The sequence below is a fragment of the Apium graveolens genome, chromosome 11, assembly GCF_009905375.1.
Source record: "Apium graveolens cultivar Ventura chromosome 11, ASM990537v1, whole genome shotgun sequence".
Taxonomy (NCBI): Eukaryota; Viridiplantae; Streptophyta; class Magnoliopsida; order Apiales; family Apiaceae; genus Apium; species Apium graveolens.
The window spans coordinates 60,021,856-60,044,419 of NC_133657.1; the positions used below are offsets into that span (position 1 = coordinate 60,021,856).

Here is a 22,564-nt window from a genome sequence, read left to right on the forward strand (position 1 = left end):
ATTACTTGAAGTATCTGAGTTACTTGTACTTTCAGTAATTTTTTCTTTTTCTTTAATTTTTTGGATTTCTTCTCTTAACATTTCTAAATTTCTTTTGGTTTCTTCTATTTCCTAATGTAACTCTTTTTTCGTTTGTTTTAGTTCTCTTTTAGTTTCTTTCAAATCTTTTTTAATATTTTCATATTTGTTCTTATATTTTTTATACTTGTCAAACCATTCTTCATTAGTGTTTAATTTGAGTTTGCTATTTTCTGCTTTTAATCTTTTCAATTTTTGTTCCTGTTTTTCAAACTTTAATTGTATGTATTCTATTTTTTCCTGTTCTATATCTAAATTTTTTGATTCCTTTTTCATTGGTTCATATTTATATCTTTCTTTTTCTAGTAGTTCTTTCCCATGATTTTTAAGAAATGTTATTACATTCTGTTCTTGTTTGTCCATTAGAATTTTCCTTTTTTATGTAACAAAGATAATCCATCTAATGTTTTATCTACAGATTCTGGTATAACGGGTTTCATTTTACTAATATCTATCATAACAGGTTCTTTAGTTCTCCTCCAAGCATTTATAGCCACAATTTCTGGTGTTTCTGTGATATCTTCTTTTAGCATTTGTTTATTTTTTGGTTTTTCGTCTTCTAGATTATTTAATTTTTCTAATATTATTTTAAATGTTGGTATTTCATATGCATTACATAGATTAGTTAATTCTTCTCTTATTATTTATCTTGTTTGAGTTTGATCCTTTTTAATCTCATTCATTACTAATGTCATATTTTTAATTTTTTCTTTTATTATGATTTCTTCCCATAAAGCTTCTATTTTTTCATTAGCCAGTTTTATTAGCTCATTCCTTCCATCCATTTCTCTTTTCATTAGTTAGATTTATTCATTTTTTCCATCCATTTCCCATATCTATCCATATTTTTTCAGTTTTTGAACTTTCTTTATCTAATTCTCTTATGTCTTTTTCTAATTTTATTTCTTTTTCACTATATTCTAAATATTTTATTTGTGAATACACACCTTCTTTTAGAGCATCTTTTATTTTTTGTAATTTATATTTTTTGTTTTCTATTTTTTTATGTGTATTCATATTTTATTAATAAATCGAATTTTTCCTTGGTCATTTATTTCAATGCCTTTATTATTAATTTTATAATTTATCATTGTTAAAAAGTCACTTCCTAATAATAATTCATTAGAACTTTCATATTCTATAACTCCTATATTTATATTATACTCTAAATCTTGTAGTTTAAATCTTAAATTTACACTTTTAGTAATTATAATTTCTCTCTCATTTTTAGGATAATTATAAGTTTGTGGTTCTATTATGGAGCAGTTATTTTCATCAATTTTACTTATGTGTATTTATTTCAGCTATACAATCTTTTGCTATAATTCCTTCGAATATTATTACTTTAATTTTTAATCTATCAGTTTTCACATCTATTAAATTTATAGTTTTAGGTAAACTATATTGTCTTGACATAATTGGTTGTTCTCTAAAACTTAAATGTCTAAATTCTTTTCTAAAACTTAATCTAGATCCTTCTAATATTGGTTTAATTCTTTGTGTTGGAATTATTTGTCTATTACTAAAGTCTATTGTAAATTCTTCTGGGATTTTTATTTGAGATTCTTCTTTATGTTCAATTTTTTCTAATATATCATTGTATAATTTTGGTACTATTATTCCTAATTCCGTTTGTTTCTTTACATGATGGTTTCCAGTCATAGCATAAACTATTTTTGTTTCTATACTAATTACTTTACTTCCCTTTTACATTTTTATTCCATCTAATTTATAATATAATGTTAAAGATCTTTCTTTATTTTCATCTCTTAATGATATGCTAAAATCAGGTTGTATTATAAATTTTAATTTCTGATATATCAAGTTTCCTTTTACTACTCCTATTAATGAATCTTGTATATTTCCTAATATTCTATCGTCTAGTACATATATCTGTATAGGAGTATCGATATTTTTCTGAAAATATGCTTTTATTGTAAATTATATTTCTCCAAAATAAATATTTTTTAGTTTATTTGCTTCCTTTTATTTTAATTTGGATAGTTCTCTTTTTATCAAACCTTCTGTTATTAAATTTATTTTTGCTTTTCCATTTATCGTATTTATATCTAATATATTTTCATGTTTCTGAGCTATATATCTAACTTCTTTATTTCTTTCAAAATATGATGTTTTGAATATCTTTTTTATTGTTAGTTCTTCTGTTTCACTTTGGATTTTATTATATATATCCGGTTTAAAACTTAAAGTTTGTGATGTTCCTTCTTCGTATTCATCCATTTGATAATATACATCTTATTTTTCACTTAATTTTTCTAATGACATTTTTTCAAACTGTATTATTATCCAGTTATGTTACTTGATAAAATTATTCTTTTAAGTCCTTGTATTCTTAGTTTATTATTTCTAAATGTTATTATCATATTTCCAAGTTGTAGATAACATCTTATTATTTCATCCCTATTTTTTCTTGTCCATTCAATTTTATTTTTTCTTTCTTACAATTTTTCTAGTTCTATTTCTAATTTTTCTTGGTTTTTTATTAATTCTTGTTAGGTCCCAATTTGTTTGTAGAAGGGGGGGGTTGAATACAAACAGTACCAAATAATTGAATTAAATGCGGAATAAAAAATGTGAAACAAAATTCAAGTTAAATAAAAATATTATTAAACTTGAAAGGTGTTACAACAACTGTATCGATTACAAGGAATTAATCTCAAATTAATTATCACAAATTTAGAATAAATTCGACATGAACTTTTTCTATTTTTGCAATAATTAGAATCAAATGCTAAACGCGATTTGAGATTAAGTTCTAGGGATTTTGATCCGCTAGATTGTTACACAAGAACAAGATAAAGATTTCTAGTTGATTGGATTTAACTTTACAATCTAGAAATTGATCTTGAATTAAACAGATGAAAAATGTAATATTTCAAGGCGGCTGCTTTTCTTGTTCTTTGTTCTTCTGTTTGAATGATTGATTATTGAAAGAAGGTCTTCTGCTTCTTTTTAATCAACAAACCAATAGAATTGAATTGGCATGACAATCCTATAGCTGGCAAGACTTTCGGTAGGACAATTGAATGAACTAGCAAGACAATCTGAATGAACTAGCATGACAATCAGAATGAACTAGCATGACAATCAGAATGAACTAGCAAGACAATTATCCTCCTAGAGTAACTTTCGGTATGACAATGGAAATGACTTGGCATGACAATCGGTATGACAATCCTGATTGCCATGCTAGTTCATTTTCAATTGTCTTGCTGATTTAATGCTTGAATTTAATCCAATTAAGCTTCTGAAAATTCCTAAAATTCCTAGAATTAATTCAGAATTAATTAATCAATTAATTCAATTAATAAATAAATTATTCTTCGCAGATATAATTTATTTTCTTAATTAAATTAGATGACTTAATTAATTAATAGAGAATTAATTCTAGTCTTGAGCAGCAACCATTCTTCTGCAAATCTTCTGAAAATCACTGAAAATTATGAATCAATTCCACCACTTCAACGTTGACACTCGATGTACTGTCTGGTTCATGAGTGACTAACTTCCGTGACGTTTCTTCATGTCTTGACTCTGACACTTTGATTTTCTTCAGATTAAATCCTTGTAATTAATGATACTCTGACGAGATCTCTGTCACTTGAATAAATCCACAATCTTGACTTATATCACTGAGGCATGATCAATTTCTTGAACTTCTTCCAGTGAATTAACTCCTCAAGTCTGTAGATGAACATTGTCTCTGAATCCTTTGACAGATATTACTTTGCGAGATCTCTCTGACGGTCGATCCACTATTTACTTATTACATTCTTATTTGAGTTGAGTTGAATCCTCGAATATACAAATAGGTCTATGACATATGACTTACAATCTCCCCCTATTTGTTTGTTAGACAATAACACACAAATACCTAGAGGATAACTCAACTAACAAATAAGAAAAAGATATAAACATACATGCAAAGTAAATAGCAGAAAAGTTCTGGATGAGATTTAACATTTTCCAGATTCCAAGTAGATGTTCCTCTAGACTGAACATATCTTCAAGTAGTTCCATCTTCATTTGTACAACCACATTTCCTGTTGAGAAGCCCATATCTCTTGCTTCTCCCCCTATGAGAATCAACTGATTAAAGAAGATCATCTTCGTTTTACCACCTCTCCCGTACAATAGGATCCGCAGATAAAAACCAATGGTTCTCCTCTAACAGCTTCTTCCCTTATCAGAAAATCACCTTGTGTTTACCACCTCTCCCGTACAATAGGATCCGTAGTTAAAAACAACAATGGTGTGGTGTAGTGTACATTTTTAGGATCTTTTTCTTCCTCCCTGCTATTTCTCCCCCTTAGTTGAGGAATCCTCCAAACTATTACTTAAGCTTTTATCTCCCCCTTAAAGAAGGAATGTATGCCGTCGTCTGAAGGAGTTCTCATATTTCACTTGGTTGGAAAAGAAATAACAAGTAGTTTCTCTTTCTTCCTCACTGTGAGTGTGTGATTGTTTTTTTTAGTGTACCTCACATGTGTTTCACTCTTCTCTCCACTCATGTTTACACTCATTCTCACAAGTGTATCACTCTTCTCTCATAGCTCCATAATCCAGCTGTACCTGCAAGGAAAATCACCTTAGCCATCCTTTAAGGAGGTCACAGGTGGTGCAATGGGAGTTCACAAATCCCCATCCTTGTTAAACTCGTCAGATAAATCTGAGTCATAATCTACAAGTTGCTAGTTTCCCTTTTAGGGTTCCAGATTTGAATTCTGGGAAGGTAAACAATGATCCAAAGAATTTAGCATAAAGATCACAGTTCCCTTCTAATGCCTGTGAAGACATTTCCTTGTGACTCATCAGGTAATATCTGAATCATTGTCAACAAGTTGCCGATCTGCACCTATGTCAGATCCACTATCCGCAGATGCATCCAGGGGATTTAAGCCTGGGGAGGTAGACACTGACCACTGACATATGGCTTTTGGATCAGTATCCTCTCCTAACACCTGTAAAGGCAATTGGTCCACTAACGAACCTTGAACAATCGAATCTGACCTTAAAATGGTCGAAACTCTTGTTTCCGTCAACTCATCCTTTGTGTGTGTAATCCTCTCCTTGTGCATCAAGAATTGTTTATGTTTGAAGTGGTGACACTACATCGGATACCTTGGCCGACAGGCAAAATTCAATAGACTCACCCTGTTGAGAGAATGAATCTAGTAACTGTTTTTGTGCCTTTTCAGCCATTACATCTTTTTGAGAAGATGTATGGGGGCTAGCAGTTGTCTTGGTTTAAATACTACTCATCTATGTAGGAGACAGAGCTACTGGGTTGACTACAGAACCTTCCTTATGTGGTGCACTAGGCACTATCTCCCTCACGCTCATTCATACTACATTTAGTGGTAAGAGAGTGTTGGTTGGTTCTGTTTTTTTGTGTTTGTCTTTACAGTCTGGGATAGACGTTGTGGGTTTTCAACCTCATGACTGTCAATGAAAGAAAGTCATTGGAGACTGAACCTGTAACACAGAATATATGGTAATAGAGAGAAAATGATTTACAATAGTGATTTCAAAAGATTTTACATGAAATAAGAAATCACTAATGTAGAAAGAAGTTTAATTTTTGTTTTTCAATATGAATGAGTTTTTGATAAAACATTGATCACTTAGGGTAAAGTCTAAGTAATTCTCATTCATGTCAAAAGCTTACAAATATCTGCAACGTAATGTTAACAAGATATCATTGACCGATACTTGTCAAGTACTTTAGATACTAATTGTTATGTTGCATAATCAATATATCACTGCACATATAAAACAATATGATTGTGCCTAGTGATAAAATAGTTATAAATATGACGACTCTACTAGTTCATATAAAATTACAACTTCTGTTAGAGTGCCATACCATGTCCTTGACGATTGCTTGAGCAGTATACTAGTTCATACCAACCTGAAGTGAGATTGTGAAGAAAAAATTGCATAGTCCACTAGATCTGCAGCTGCAAAGTCCATGAACTGTGGTGCATTGACTTCCTCTTTTGACTTACCAACCAGGAGTACACTTGTACACATCTTACTAGAGTACAATTCCAAGTGTAATGTGCAGCAGGTGTCTGATATGTCGTAATATTCTCAAGTCTCGTCACTGGTGCTATATGTTAGATACTGCTTCCTGATAATAACCTAGCACAATATACAAAATTACAATGATAACATTCCCAGCTTGCAAACAGCCATATCCCTCAGATAAACCTTTGCTGTTATCTCCAAAGGTAATCAGGGGGCCAGCTTTCTCAATCACATTTGATAGCAGGGCTCTATCTCCGGTCATATATCTTGATGATCCACTGTCAAGAATCCACACTACCGGTTACACCTGTATACTGCCCTGCACTTCAAATGGATTAGACCTTCTTCGGAACCCAAACTTGGTTGGGCCCGGCATACTTGTAGAATTGTCCTTTGTCAGGCAAAACAACATTTTTAATTTTAACGATCTCAACATCCTCAATGACTGAACATTTGACCTTGTAAACAGCCTTAACAAATTTCTGTTTAAGCTTAGGCACAAATGTCTCCTTTCTAGCCTTAGAAGGACTAGCAGTCTTAGACCTATCATGCTTCTTGTTATTCACATGCTGACGAGTAGTACTCTTATCATTAGACACATGCTTACCATTAAAATAAGCATACATCATATTAAAAGCACAAGACATACAATTAGCAACACTACATGCTTTATGAGAGTGATTAACAACAGGTAATTTATGCATGGTAGACATGGCATTATTGTTATCCAACTCATGTGTGTCTGAGTTAGTCTCAGTTGCTTTCACAACTTTGACCGGAACTTTCGACTCACTTGACTTGGAAACAATCTTCTCATTAGCATGATCCTCAGCACGTATTTCTTCTTGAATAACAGAAGAGGTCGCATCAAATGGTTCAGCAATTGATGCTTTATAGAGGGGTTCATCAACACCCTTAAGCACATGTGGTACTTCCCTCCCTTTAGCACAGACATGAGGAGGGGAGTTTATGCCTAATTCTCCAATAGCAGCATTGTAATCATAACCTATTCCAGATGTTTGATTAACAGCTTGCTTACTGTAGAACTCTTTAGCCTTCGAACAAGAATTGAAGTAGGCTCTAACCTTAGTCTCAAGACCGGTGATCTTGTCTTTGAGAATAGTTTCGAGTTTTCTATAACAGTCAACTCTATTCTCTAGAAAAGATACCTGTTCTTTTAATTTGTCTTGATTAATGTGCACAAGTCTTAATTCATTGACCTCTTTCTCAAGGTCTGTGATCTGTAAACTTAACAGTTCATTATCACGACGTGCACAATCTAAGTTACCTCTTAGATGATAAACCATTTCAGCATCAGAAAGTTTTACCTCTATTCTTGACGATGAAGCTTTTCCATCAATAGCCATAAGAGCAAGATTTCCTTCATCTTCATCTTCACTGTCAGTATCATCCCAGCTTCTTCCTTTTGCCAGATAAGCCCTTTCAGAGTTCTTTCTTACTTGCTTTGGCTTTCTACATTCTGTGGCAAAGTGTCCCAACTCATTGCAGTTATAACATCTAATGGTGCTCCGATCAACCATTCTTGTTTTGTACCCACCACTGCTGGTGTTAGAGGATGAAGATCCACCTTTCTGGAATTTGTTGTAGTTGGACTTGTACTTAAGCTTGGGATTCCTCCTGAATCTGACATGGGAGAATCTCTTGACAATTTGGGCCATTGATTCATCTTCCAATTGCTCCAGCTCTTCCAAGGAATAAAAATCATCACTTGATTGATTTGTAGTAGGAGGATCATATTCTGCTACTAACTCATTTTCCTCACCCTTGGAAAACTGTACCATTCTTTCTAACTGTTGAGATTGTTGTTGTTGTTGACCTTCAGCTACAAGTGCAGTAGATGTGCTGACCATTCTATCCTTCCCGTAGACTTCCTTCTGTTGAATCTGCTCCAACTCATAGGTTTTTAACACTCCATAGAGCCTGTCCAAAGAAATCTCACTCAGATCTCTAGCTTCTCTAATGGCAGTGATTCTATGTTCAAGATGAGCTGGCAGTGTTAAAAGGAACTTTTTGTTGACCTCCCTGATTGAATAATACTTTCCATTGATGTTCAGGTTGTTGATCAACGCATTGTACCTCTCAAACACTTCAGTAATTCCTTCTCCTGGATTTGATTTGAAATGTTCATATTCAGAGGTTAGGATTTCCAACTTGTTCTCCCTAACTTCCTCTGTGCCTTCATTAATCACCTCAATAGTTTCCCACATGTGTTTGGAATTTTTACAGTTCATCACATGTCTGTTCATCAAGGGATCAAGGGAATCAATTAATATTAATTGAAGGCTGGCATCCAAGGAGGCTTCTTCCTTCTCAGCAGGAGTAAAATCTTCAGGCTCTTTTGGATAGGTTCTAGCTTCAGTAGTCACCACACCATCTATTATTACCTCCGGTTCAATAACCATCGGAGTTTTTATACCCTTCTTTAACAAGTTTGAATATTTGGGATTTGCAACTTGTAAAAATAATAGCATCTTCTTCTTCCACATGATATAATTCTCTTTATCAAATTGTGGAATTTTAACGGTTCCAACTTTATGTGAAGTCATTATGAATTTTTGAATAAATAAAAATTCAAGGAGTTGAAAAATCACAAAAGTCTAGGATCTTGATTTGTTCGTTAATCAGAAGGCTCTGATACCAATTGTTAGGTCCCAATTTGTTTGTAGAAGGGGGGGGTTGAATACAAACAGTACCAAATAATCGAATTAAATGCGGAATAAAAAATGTGAAACAAAATTCAAGTTAAATAAAAATATTATTAAACTTGAAAGGTGTTACAACAACTGTATCGATTACAAGGAATTAATCTCAAATTAATTATCACAAATTTAGAATAAATTCGACATGAACTTTTTCTATTTTTGCAATAATTAGAATCAAATGCTAAACGCGATTTGAGATTAAGTTCTAGGGATTTTGATCCGCTAGATTGTTACACAAGAACAAGATAAAGATTTCTAGTTGATTGGATTTAACTTTACAATCTAGAAATTGATCTTGAATTAAACAGATGAAAAATGTAATATTTCAAGGCGGCTGCTTTTCTTGTTCTTTGTTCTTCTGTTTGAATGATTGATTATTGAAAGAAGGTCTTCTGCTTCTTTTTAATCAACAAACCAATAGAATTGAATTGGCATGACAATCCTATAGCTGGCAAGACTTTCGGTAGGACAATTGAATGAACTAGCAAGACAATCTGAATGAACTAGCATGACAATCAGAATGAACTAGCATGACAATCAGAATGAACTAGCAAGACAATTATCCTCCTAGAGTAACTTTCGGTATGACAATGGAAATGACTTGGCATGACAATCGGTATGACAATCCTGATTGTCATGCTAGTTCATTTTCAATTGTCTTGCTGATTTAATGCTTGAATTTAATCCAATTAAGCTTCTGAAAATTCCTAAAATTCCTAGAATTAATTCAGAATTAATTAATCAATTAATTCAATTAATAAATAAATTATTCTTCGCAGATATAATTTATTTTCTTAATTAAATTAGATGACTTAATTAATTAATAGAGAATTAATTCTAGTCTTGAGCAGCAACCATTCTTCTGCAAATCTTCTGAAAATCACTGAAAATTATGAATCAATTCCACCACTTCAACGTTGACACTCGATGTACTGTCTGGTTCATGAGTGACTAACTTCCGTGACGTTTCTTCATGTCTTGACTCTGACACTTTGATTTTCTTCAGATTAAATCCTTGTAATTAATGATACTCTGACGAGATCTCTGTCACTTGAATAAATCCACAATCTTGACTTATATCACTGAGGCATGATCAATTTCTTGAACTTCTTCCAGTGAATTAACTCCTCAAGTCTGTAGATGAACATTGTCTCTGAATCCTTTGACAGATATTACTTTGCGAGATCTCTCTGACGGTCGATCCACTATTTACTTATTACATTCTTATTTGAGTTGAGTTGAATCCTCGAATATACAAATAGGTCTATGACATATGACTTACAATTCTTTCATTTTTCTATTATTTCTAGTTATTGCATTTGGATCTATCCAATTCATTTTTTAATTTTTTGTCTTAAATTATTTATTAATTTATATTGTTCAGTTAATACTTCTTTTAAGTCTTTTATTTGAATTTCTAAATTAGTTTCTTTAATAAATTTTTCTCATTTTATTAAAAGATTTTCTTCTTCCAGTCTTCTAATTTTTTCATCTCTTTCTTCCAACATTGTTCGTATCGTAGCTATAATATCTAATTTTTCATTTATTATTTGCATACTTATTTTACAACTTTCAATATGTTGATTTATATCTTTATTAAAAGTAAAGTTTTTATCTGCTATCATTTTAATACTTTCTAACTTATAATCTTCCATAAATCAAATATTTATTTATTTATATAAATATATTATCTGTCTATATAGATTTTTCTTACACAATTGTTTTGTTTCTTTATTTTTCTACTATAAAATAAATTAATAGAGTTGCTATTATTTTAGATTTATAACTTTTATTATTATCTCTTAGTAATTTTGCTGGAGGTCTCATTTAATTTTTATATTTCGTTTCTTACCATTCATATTCGTAATTACTATTCACTTTTTACTATTCCGAACTTTTTTTTAACTTTTCTATTATTTGCTACAGTAAATTACTGTTCATCTTCTCGGCCTATTTTTCTATTTTCCTATTATTGGCTCTGATACCATTTCTGTGGAGAGTCTATTTATTGATATAATATAGGTACCTTAAACATATTATTTATAATATTAGGATCTCATAAATGAAAAAGAATTATTGGCAGTAAAATTTGGAATCAAAAAATTTCATTATCATTTATTACCAGTAAAGTTTATAGTTAGAACAGACATTACTCAAGTAAAGGCTTTTATTACAAACAAAATAGATTTGTTACCGGAACTAAATAGAAGAAGAAAATGGCAGTCATTTTTCTGTTGTTATGATTTTGTTGTTAAAAACATATCTGGTACTAAAAATGTTCTAGCTGATTTTCTTAGCAGGTACAAGTATGACGACTAACAACTTTGATGTGTATATCAGTGATGTTACAAAAATTATTACAAAAAATCATGAAGATAAATCCCAAAAATACGAAACGATTACCCAGTTAGACAAAGACATCAAGATTTTAGTCCAAGAAAATACACATCTTCTGAAACAATTATCAGATGCTATAAAGGACAAACAAACAGTGAAAACTCTACAAAACCCACTTGCACCCTCTACCAAACCACAAACTTTTACATCTAAACTTGCAACTATGCCTTCTTCTTCAAACTCACATGAAATATCTCCACCTATTTCCATGAGTGCCAGGGTCAAATTCTCATCTGAGATCATAACAGCATACGAAAAAATTATGAAATATTATGACTATAAGTCAAATGATCAGATAGTACGAGGCATTAAAACAAGTAAATATCCAAGATATTTGTGCCAAATAAATGCAAACCCAGACGTGGTAGAAAAACTATTTACCTATGGATTTATTGATAACATATTAGTTGATGACACATTATATAGCATTTCAAAATTACCTACAGTAATTGTGGAATCTACAAAAGCCTACATGGAATCCATGGGAAATGGGATTTATGGAATCCAGATATTTGATGCTTCAACAGATTTGGTGGGAAAACCTATAGTCATATGTCAAATATTCAAGACTGGAAAGATACCAGTAAGTGGAGATAATGCAAATTTAAAACTACCTATCCCGTGTAATATAGAAAATTTCCAAGAATGGATTTCTACAAAAAGAGCAATTGGTCTCATAACCTTAAAGATCAAGATACAAGACATGTTGAGAACAAGAAAAGCTAATATTATTGGATCAAGTCGAGGAGGACAAGCTAAAGAAATTATTACTCTATATTATGACAATGAAGCTTTGTCCCAAGATACTATCGAGCTAGAAAGGCTGTATGACAAAGTTATCAACCTAAAACACACACATGCAAAAGAAATCATAGAACAATATCACATTTTAACAAGTCCAAGAAAGAGACCAGTGATCAGTGTTAGTACAAATAATACAAATAATACCCCTATTAAAATAAAAGGAGAAAAAGGTACTGATCCATTCCAATAGTAAAAACATTACAAGCCTAATGTAGTTTTACTACAAAATGCCCATCAATAATACCATATTACAGCCCAATGTAGTTTAACTATAAAAGGCCCAACATATTCCCATTTTAAAACCTTTGTTGTTGTCTCCAAAAGTCACTAATGGGCCAGCCATTTCCACAAACTATGATAGCAGGGCCATATCACCTGTCATATGTCTTGAGCATCCACCGTCTATGATCCATATGAATTTCTTCACTTTTACGTGCACACAATGAGGATTAAGTGTTTTTAGCTACCCAAGCAGTGTTGGGTACTTTCTTCTTGTTAATAGAATGTGCAGAATTAGAATGAGTTGAATCAGAAAGAATGGTGTTCATTGTTTGATTTGCATGTTCCTTTTTGGCTGCAGACTCAATCTTGATTTTCTTAAGGTCTACTCTCATCTTATGACAACTTATCATTACTTTCATGTTGTAAGAAATGCAATCAAACTTATCACAGAAGGAATAGGAATCTCCAGTCTTGGCTTCACCGTACTTGCATGCTCCCAATATTGGCTCACTAATAGCCTTTTTACAAAGGTGAATTAGATGATTTGTAGAGCCACATTTCTGACATTGTTTCTTAGGAGCATCAACAACAAATGCAAAGTTATTGCTCTTGTTTATCCCAATCTTTGCATTTCTGTTTTCTTCTTCTTTCTTGCATCTTCAGTTTTAACTTCCTTGATTGGCTTCTTGGAAGTTTGATCAACCATAGGCTTCTTCTCAGCTCTTGAAGTTGGAGTTGTTTCTGTACATTTCTTTTCATTGTCATCATCAACAATTTCTTGATTTATGATCAACTCTTCTTCACTGAAATTTACTTCCATTGCTTTGAACATAGGTGAACCAACCTTTCTTAGCATAGCTGGTTCATCTTCACTTGCAGTTGCTTTCCCCTTATCACCTTCTGTAACGACTGGGAATTTCGCGACGTAATTAAGTAAATAAAGTATGATTTTGTGGTATATATTATGTGATTAAATGATTTTTATGGTTGATTTTCTTTGTTGTATATTAGTAATTGGAAGCGTAGAAAGATGCGTTCCAATTTAAAAAGTCATTTTCGGGGTTAAGCTGTGTTGTCGGGCCGTCAGGTAGAACGGAACCCGTCTTAAAAAGGGATTAAAGTTTTTAAATTTGAAATATGTGTGTTTATATGAAATGGAATGTTTAAGTAAGTATTACGTTCTAGTGACGTGTTGATAAAGATAATTGTGAAGCATAATTGAAACGCTAAACGTCGGGCCGTCAGGCAGAACGTGGCCCGGTACGCAAAAAGAGGAATAATAATAATAATAAGGGACATTTTATGATCAGATGTGAGTTGTGATATGTAAATATATGTGCTTGCTTGTCTGTATACATGATTACATGATCTGTTGATTTTTAAACGGATTTAAGGAATTTATTTGATTAAAATAAGGATTATTGGACCTTCATACATTTTTATAAAATTACTCGAATAAGGTCGAGGCGTGAAATCTATTTTGTTACCTTCAAAATATTCCTAGAGACTTTCTAAAAATGATAGACAAATTTATTTCGTGATCGTTGCATTTTAAAAATGATTTTATGGAGTTAAAATACTCTTTGCATCATAATCTTGTAAAATCCGTATTTAATCAACCGTTCGCTCAAAAATTATTCCGAAAATATGTTCGGAAAGCTAATTTTGAATCCTATATTTTAAAATAGATATTACTTCCATTTTTATCTTTTATGAGAGAGCTATATAATATTCAAATTCATTTTTGGGAATGAGAATAAAAGAAATGGGAAGTGAAAATCAATTGTGGCACAATTACCATTCTACCCTTGACATCCCATTATATAAACCACCCACCCTTCTCTTTTTCTCCCCTTCTTCCCTCACTTCTCTTTTCTCTCTCTTTTTCCTCCCTCACTCCTGAATTCTCTCTCTCTCTCTCTCTCTCTCTCTCTCTCTCTCTCTCGGCTCTCTCTCCATCTCTCTTCTCTCTCTTACATGCAACCTTAAAACATAGCTTAAATTCAAAGATCTACCAATCAACAATCATTATTTTCAGTCCTCTACTCATTTACACTTTGCATGTAAGTTTCTAAGCAACTTTTTTTAGCTTAATTTCTTTGGTCATATTCAAGAAAATGTAATTTCTTGGTATATGATCATAAAGGAATCTAAACAAGTGGTTTTGTGGTTTTAAGGTTCAAAACTCAAAGAGGAGACCCGTGTTGGGCACTCTTGAGTTCGACCATCACCGGTCGTGATCCAAGGAGAGCCGGTGGGATTTTAGGAGTGTGATATTCTTAGTGAAATGATGTATTCTTGTTAAAGTATAACTTGCATGTTTGATATTTAATGGATTCTTGAGTTTTGATGGTAAATGAAGTTTTATGTTTAGAAAATGGGAAATAAAGTTTATTGCTAAGTGATTTTTGTGTTTAGTTGATTTAAATGGGATGCATGTCATAAGAATCTAGATGCATGTCACTAAAAGTCATTGCATGTCAATGTTGAAAGTTTCTTTTGGTCTTGAACCTTTGTTAGGTTCGAATTTTCTTAAAAATTATGTGGGAAGAATGATTTTTATTGTGTGATAGTATGAATGGTAGCATTAAAATGGTTGCAGGTCATTTGGTTGGTTTTGTGCTAGTGTTTGGTTCGAATTTGTGTAAATAAAAAGGAGAGGAGTAGTTGTTTGCTTAAGGTGTTTAAGGTTTAAGAATCAAAGAGTCTTTTGTCTTGATTAAATGGTTTTAGTTCAAATTTTTACTTCTTAAAAAAGGGATTTTCGATTTTGATTCAAGTTTATAAAGGGTTTTGATTTGAGGATTTAAATTTTTTTCGGTTTTGTTTGAAAAAGGTTTTAAAGGATGGATTTTGGCTTGAACTAAAGATTTTAAATGATCCATATCCTTGCATGTCAATCTATGGTGTTGCATGTGATGTTTCTTCAGAAATTCGAATGGTATAAGTTGAATTTATAGAAAATTAAGATGCGTTATGTGCTTAAAGTGTTGCTTATGTGTTTCCATGATGAATTAGAGTTAGATGCGGATGAAATAAGGATTGCATGTTAAGATATGAGGTTGTATTTGACAAGATTAGAGTCTAAAAGAATCATTGGATCTCTTGTTTGTGTTATGTGATAAAGCCGAATGGCTTATGGTTGTAAAAGTAATTGATTTGAATCCAATATCTTATTAAGTGAATGCATGTGAGATTTGTAAGAATTATGTGGTTTATTTATTGGTTTTGGTTCGAATTAAGTGAAGTAAAAAGGAGGTTTTTAAGTCATCTTGATATGAGATTATGTATTGATACGATAACTAGAGTATAGAGTTTAAAATACAAGGATTAAATGTTATATATCGTATTTGTATCACAATACGTGATCCGAAGTCTATTTGGTTCAAGTATACGAGTTATGGTATAGACATGTTGTGTGATTGTAATTGAGTATATAAATACTCTTAGGGTATTGCGATTAAGGGAAATGTTAAGCGTTCTGGGAACGTCAAGTGGGAATCTAATTAAGGTTTTGGTTTTTGGATTGTAGATTCGGAGCGTGAGGGCATTCAGGCTAGGAAAGGGAAAGGTATACTAGGTGGCAGTAGTTCAACTTCCGTGAAATAGAAAAGCGAATTCATGCAAGTAACTCTACTTACTTGTGTAAATGGTTATAAAGAGGATATTGTCCATGTCATGTAGAGTATTGAACTTTTATAGTAATTTACCCCTGTTATTGATTCTTGAGATACCCTATCATTGTCCTTGTGAAATTGATAAGATTATTGTTCAAACCCTTTGGTAACCTTTTCTTATCCTGATTACTTGTTAACACCATGAACTGTTGTAAACCCTATAAGAACCTTTACGAACCCCTTGTGTAATGATCCTTTACTCCTTTGTTTACCTTATACCCTATTGATCCTTGAAACGGTTTTCATTCCCTAACTTGAGTACCTTATTATCATTTGATCAAGATCCCTAGAATTGAACTTTGCTTATTGATAAGTGGCATTTTATACCACTTAGAACGTCTTAAAATGGCTTAAATTGGTGTCTTGAAATCAAGTATTTTGTGTATTTGATGCATTTTTCTAGTGTTTATGCATTTCAGGGTATTAGTTGCATTTTGGGGGAGGAATCATCAAGAATAAGCCTTGGCATGTGTTCACCATTACGAGAGGAATGGAATGGGCAGATTACGGCGAAGAAACGGAGCAAACCTGGATTTTTTCCAATAGAGGCCTGCGCGCCCGCGCAGCAATGCTGAGCGGCCGCGCAGCAACCTGCGCGCCCGCGCAGTTATGCTGAGCGGCCGCGCAGGGTCGGGGAAAAAGATAAATTATTTTAGACTTCTACTTCTGTTTGGCTTCCAACTTCTATGTAATCTGAGTTTTATGGGACTATTATATAGGTAGATTTGAGACGTTTTCACAGAGAGTATTAAGGGGATTATGTTTTAGATTGTGTTTTACGCAAGAAGCGAAGGAGATAAGGAAGAAGACCGATTTAGCACACCGCAACGAAGAGGAAGCATATTTTCTTGTGATTCTTGTTTCGTTGTAACATTGGATGCTAGTTTTCTTGCTTTGACTTATTTACTATTGTGACGTACTCTGTTTTAATATAATTAGTTTAGTTATTATTTTCTTGTGTTTGTTTATCAGGATTTCATATGAACCCATGATGGCGATAAGTTCTATTATGGGCTAATCGTGATCATGGGATTGCAACGGATTTATTATGGAATTCTTTAGTTAATTGTTTAATACTTTAGTGTGTGATGATTGCTTGATATCTAGTATTGGTTGTGCGTATTCGTCTTATGTGCGTCGCGAACATATAAGATAGGGTGTTAATCTCTTGTGAAGCGACGGTGGATCTTGAGATTTAGAACTTGCCATGCTAGCATAGGTTCATGTACGTTGTGCATGATTAGTGGGTAACTCTAACAGTTTTATTTGCCCTATGTAATCAAAAGGAATAACTTGTGCTTAAATCGTTGTGTTGTCAATTTCTGTAGACATATAGGAACTCAACATAATTGATGACTATTCAACTTTTATCTTAATTGTGGATGTTTGGTAGAATGGTATTAGTACAATGAAAGTTGGCTTTTATCAGTTTCGTGTTATTCGATTAATATCATCACTGTCACATGCTAAAGGTAATAACAATGGCTATAGAAGGAAGTAATAATGAAGTTGTGATCTCATGAGTGTTTTATTATTGATAAATTGAAGTGTTAGTTAAGTGGTTAATTAAGTAGTTAATTATAGTTAATATTTAATCAACAATTTTAAGTGTTATTATCTTAACATTGAGAAGTAATCATACATTGGTGAGTGAGTTTAATTAGACAATAATTTAGTCTGAGTCTCTGAGGGAACGAACTAGAAAGTATTCTATATTACTTGCGAACGCGTATACTTGCGTGAATATTAGTGCGTGTTTTCGCCCTAACAAGTTTTTGGCGCCGCTGCCGGGGACTCGGCGTATTTGTTTAGTTTATGTACTTACCATCATTGGTCATTAGGACTCAGTGATTAGGACGTAGTAGTTATTTATTTTTTCGGTTGTGTTTCAAGTACTTTAGCAAGCGTTTATGCAAACTCGTTCTCGTGCTCGCAAGAGGACTTTTGATACAGTTGAGGAGACAGACGAAGTTCTTGATATTCCTGAGAAAGATTTTGAGGATTCGGATTCAGGAACTGAGCAGAAAGAACCAGTAAACATGGGAGATCGTATTGTTCAAGCTGATCCAGCTCTTATGGATTTTTCTCGGCCTAAAATTGATGACATTCAGTCAAGCATCCTTCATCCGGCTATTCAAGCTAACACCTTTGAAATCAAGCCGGGCACTATTCAGATGGTGCAGAATTCTGTTTCTTTTGGAGGAGCGGCAACTGAAGACCCCAACATGCACATAAGGAATTTTGTCGAGATCTGCAGCACTTTTAAGTATAATGGCATGACTGATGAGGCTATCAAGTTGAGGCTTTTCCCATTCTCACTGAGGGACAAGGCTAAAGACTGGTTACAATCTGAACCAGCTGGGTCCATCACTACGTGGCAAGATCTTGCGCAAAAGTTTCTGGTGAAGTTTTATCCGATGGCAAAGACTGCTGCTATGAGGAGTGCTCTTACTCAGTTTGCGCAGCAACCTACAGAATCTATGTGCGAGGCTTGGGAACGCTACAAGGAAATGTTGAGAAAATGTCCACATCATGGAATGCCGGATTGGATGGTGATCACTGGTTTCTATAATGGTTTGGGGGCCCAATCTCGGCCCATGCTCGATGCAGCAGCTAGAGGCGCCTTATGGGCTAAAAGCTATACTGAGGCGTATAATCTTATAGAGACGATGGCTGCAAATGAGCATCAAAACCCAACTCAGAGGATGACGTCAGGCAAGGTAGCAGGTATTCTGGAAGTTGATGCAGCCACCGCTATTGCAGCCCAGCTCCAAGCGCTATCAATGAAGGTTGATTCTTTGGCTACGTATGGAGTTAATCAAATAGCTATGGTTTGTGAGCTTTGTGCAGGTTCTCATGCTACGGATCAGTGTTCTCTTGTAAACGAATCTGTTCAGTATGTGAATAATTATCAGCGACAACAGCAGCCTGTGCCAGCGACCTATCATCCTAACAACAGAAATCATCCAAATTTCAGTTGGGGGAATAATCAGAATGCTATTCAGCCACCATATCAGCAAGGAGTGAGTAAACAGTTTAACCCACCTGGATTCCAGCAACCTCAGCAGTATGCTATAAGGCAATCATATCCTCAACAGGGAAGTGCAGCTGCACCTTCTAGTGCTGATTTTGAGGAACTTAAGCTGTTGTGCAAGAGTCAAGCGGTTTCTATCAAGACCTTGGAAAATCAAATCGGTCAATTAGCCAATGCAGTGCTCAATCATCAACCTGGCACTCTTCCCAGTGACACGGAAGTACCAGGCAGGAAGGAAGCTAAAGAGCAAGTCAAGGCTATTACCTTAAGGTCTGGAAAAGTAGCTGATGCTGAAAAGGCAAAAGAAGTAGAAGCTGAAATTAGAGGTGAAGAATCTAAGCAAAAGGAGAAAGTGGCGGAACCAAGGAAGACTACTGTTGAACACACTCTGCCTGAGGCTAATACAGGAGAGAAACAGCTCTATCCTCCACCACCTTTTCCTAAGAGATTGCAGCAACAAAAGCTGGATAGACAGTTCGGGAAGTTTCTGGAGGTGTTCAAGAAACTTCACATCAATATACCTTTCGCTGAGGCTCTGGAACAAATGCCTAGTTATGCGAAGTTTATGAAGACTATTCTTTTAAGGAAGGTGAAACTGGATGACCTTGAAACTGTTGCTCTCACGGAAGAATGCAGCGCTGTTCTGCAGCAAAAGTTACCACCAAAACTTAAAGATCCAGGGAGCTTCACCATTCCTTGCACAATTGGCAATCTGACGTTTGACAAGTGCCTTTGTGATTTGGGAGCAAGCATTAATCTGATGCCGTTGTCGATCTTTAAAAAACTGGATCTGCCTGATCCAAAACCCACGTACATGTCACTACAATTGGCTGACCGTTCCATTACTTACCCAAGGGGCATAGTTGAGGATGTGCTCGTCAAGGTGGATAAGCTCTTCTTTCCAGCAGATTTTGTTATTCTGGATTTTGAGGAAGATAAGAAGATTCCCATAATCTTGGGGAGGCCTTTCTTGGCTACTGGCCGTACCTTGATAGATGTGCAAAAAGGTGAACTTACTATGCGGATCCAAGATCAGGATGTGACCTTCAACGTATTCAAGGCAATGAAATTCCCTACAGAAGATGAGGAGTGCTTAAAAGTGGATGTGATTGATTCTGCGGTTACTTCAGAACTCGATCACATGCTAATGTCTGATGCATTGGAAAAGGCCTTAGTGGGGGATTTTGACAGCGATGATGAAGATAGCAACGAGCAATTACAATATCTGAACGCTTCTCCATGGAAGCGAAAGCTGGACATACCATTTGAATCTCTTGGTACTTCTGACCTTAAGAATGCTGAAGGGAAGCTCAAACCATCAATAGAGGAAGCACCTACCTTGGAGCTCAAGCCATTACCTGAACACTTGAGGTATGCTTTTTTAGGTGATTCATCTACGTTACCTGTTATTATTTCATCTGACCTTTCAGGTAGTGAGGAAGACAAGCTCTTAAGGATTTTGAGAGAATTCAAATCGGCTATAGGATGGACCATAGCAGACATCAAGGGGATAAGTCCTTCATATTGTATGCATAAAATTCTGCTAGAGGAAGGTAGTAAGCCAACTGTGGAACAGCAGCGAAGACTGAATCCCATCATGAAGGAGGTGGTGAAGAAAGAAATTCTGAAATGGCTAGATGCAGGCATCATTTATCCTATTTCTGACAGCTCGTGGGTGAGCCCCGTACAATGTGTACCTAAGAAGGGAGGTATCACTGTGGTCGCAAATGAAAAGAATGAGCTCATCCCTACTCGAACAGTTACAGGATGGAGAGTATGCATGGATTATAGAAAATTAAACAAAGCCACAAGGAAGGATCACTTCCCCTTTCCATTTATTGATCAGATGCTTGACAGATTGGCGGGTCATGAGTATTTTTGTCTTCTGGATGGTTATTCCGGGTATAATCAGATTTGTATTGCACCAGAGGATCAGGAAAAGACTACCTTCACTTGTCCATTTGGCACATTTGCTTTTCGCAGAGTTTCGTTTGGGTTATGTGGCGCCCCGGCCACTTTTCAGAGATGTATGATGGCTATATTCTCTGACATGATTGGAAATAACATCGAAGTGTTCATGGATGACTTCTCCGTCTTTGGACACTCATATGATGAATGTTTGAATAATCTGCGCGCCGTACTCAAAAGATGCGTGGAAACTAATTTGGTGCTTAATTGGGAGAAATGTCATTTTATGGTGCGTGAAGGCATTATCCTTGGGCATAAGGTCTCTAGCAAGGGTCTGGAGGTGGACAAGGCCAAGGTGGGAGTCATTGAAAATCTTCCCCCACCTAATTCTGTGAAAGGAATCCGTAGTTTTCTTGGTCATGCGGGTTTTTATCGGCGATTCATCAAGGACTTTTCAAAGATATCTAAGCCGTTGTGCAATTTGCTTGAGAAAGATGTGCCTTTCAAATTTGATGATGAATGTTTGGCAGCATTCGAGACTCTCAAGAAGAGTTTGATCACTGCACCAGTTATTACAGCACCAGATTGGACAGAACCGTTTGAGATGATGTGTGATGCGAGTGATTATGCGGTAGGTGCAGTTCTGGGACAGCGCAAGAAAAATCTCTTCCATGAGGTCTACTATGCGAGTAAGACTTTAAATGGTGCCCAATTGAACTACACCACTACTGAGAAGGAGCTTTTGGCTATAGTCTTTGGCTTTGATAAATTTCGATCTTATCTGCTTGGTACGAAAGTAACAGTATTCACTGATCATGCAGCTATTCGCTATCTGGTTTCTAAGAAGGATTCGAAGCCGAGACTCATTCGTTGGGTGCTTTTACTTCAGGAATTTGAGTTAGAGATCAAAGATAGAAAAGGTACTGAGAATCAAGTAGCTGACCATCTCTCTAGGTTGGAGAATCCCGATTCTACTTCACAAGATAGGACGTTAATCAATGAATCTTTTCCGGATGAGCAGTTGTTTGCAATTCAGGAGGAAGAACCATGGTTTGCAGATATTGTAAACTATCTCGTCAGCAATATAATGCCTCCTAATTTGACATCCACTCAAAAGAAGAAGTTTCTGCATGAGGTGAAGTGGTATATGTGGGATGAACCATATTTGTTTAGACAGGGAGCTGACCAGATCATCAGGAGATGTATCCCGTTCTGTGAGACGGAGGGGATATTACGAGACAGCCATTCCACGGTTTATGGTGGACACTATGGAGGTGAGAAGACGGCAGCTCGTATTCTGCAAGCAGGTTTTTTCTGGCCTACTTTGTTCAAGGATGCTCATCAGTTTATTTTAAGGTGTGATCGTTGCCAAAGAGTGGGAAATTTGTCAAGGAAGGATGAGATGCCATTAAATGTGATGCTTGAAGTCGAGGTCTTTGATGTGTGGGGAATCGATTTCATGGGGCCTTTTATCGCGTCTTGCAATAATCAGTACATCTTGCTGGCAGTCGATTATGTCTCAAAATGGGTCGAAGTTAAAGCTTTACCGACAAATGATGCAAAGGCAGTGCTAAATTTTCTTCATAAGCAAATTTTCACAAGGTTTGGAACACCTCGGGTAATCATAAGTGATGAAGGATCGCATTTTTGCAACCGTAAGTTCACTTCTA

At 34.7% G+C, this 22,564-nt stretch overlaps 1 non-coding gene across 1 annotated transcript; it reads right to left on the bottom strand.

The window, feature by feature from the left end:
- Positions 1–18,384: 18,384 nt before the first annotated feature.
- Positions 18,385–18,491, bottom strand: LOC141698852 (small nucleolar RNA R71). The gene has a single exon (XR_012565351.1). It is a non-coding gene; the product is annotated as a small nucleolar RNA R71 (small nucleolar RNA).
- Between the last annotated feature and the right edge of the window lie 4,073 nt (positions 18,492–22,564).